Below are 829 nucleotides of genomic sequence, written 5' to 3' on the forward strand. Positions count from 1 at the left end.
ACACACACAAACACACACACACGGATACATGCACACACAAGTAGGCTTACAATCACATGCATAATATAAATGAGCAGCAATATAAATAATAATAATCGTAAGCTAGATACACACTCAATGTTATTTTGATGCGTGCTCTAAGGTCGTAAGACGGAAGCAACGGTGGGAAAGTATAATGTGAGTCAGCGTGGTGAAATCAGGCGCTCGTCAAAATAATGAAAGTAAAACTGTAAAAGTCAAGAAATTGGCATTTCCCCGCGGGTTATGGAATTTAAAACGATTTTTTCTTTTTTTGGTACAACACCTTTCATGCCCGTTAAAGAACACATTTCTGTGTGGATTTTACTGGGGAAAAAAAACGTTGATTAAAGGCAGAAGAAATCTACATTTTCAGTTTCCACGGACTCTCACGCTAAAGAAATATCCAACTTTGGCGGCCATTTTGTCGCTAATTTTACCTCTGAAACCAGATGACCCTCACCTCCTTCAATCACACATATTATTATATCGACTTCTATTCAACATAGATAGATATTATTTTCTCCAAAAAAAGGAAAATGGACACCACAGATAAGGGTCAACACCTGATGGAAAATTGACCCCTCAAATTTTTTAGAAAAAAAAATCACATCATGGAAGCCAACAGGCAGGAGCAGGAAAGGAAGCCCTATGGCCACCTTCGCTGAAAGAGATTGACAGGACTTGTGAGTGGGTAGTTGGAGCGTGCTCTGGTGAGATTTGCTCCTTCTTTCCTATCAAACATCCATCGTCATTATCTCCGAACTTTCTGTTTTATGTTTGTTACTTCCTTGTAACACCTCTAGTCTTC

This window comes from Aplysia californica, unplaced genomic scaffold, assembly GCF_000002075.1.
Source record: "Aplysia californica isolate F4 #8 unplaced genomic scaffold, AplCal3.0 scaffold01245, whole genome shotgun sequence".
In the NCBI taxonomy this organism is placed as follows: domain Eukaryota; kingdom Metazoa; phylum Mollusca; class Gastropoda; order Aplysiida; family Aplysiidae; genus Aplysia; species Aplysia californica.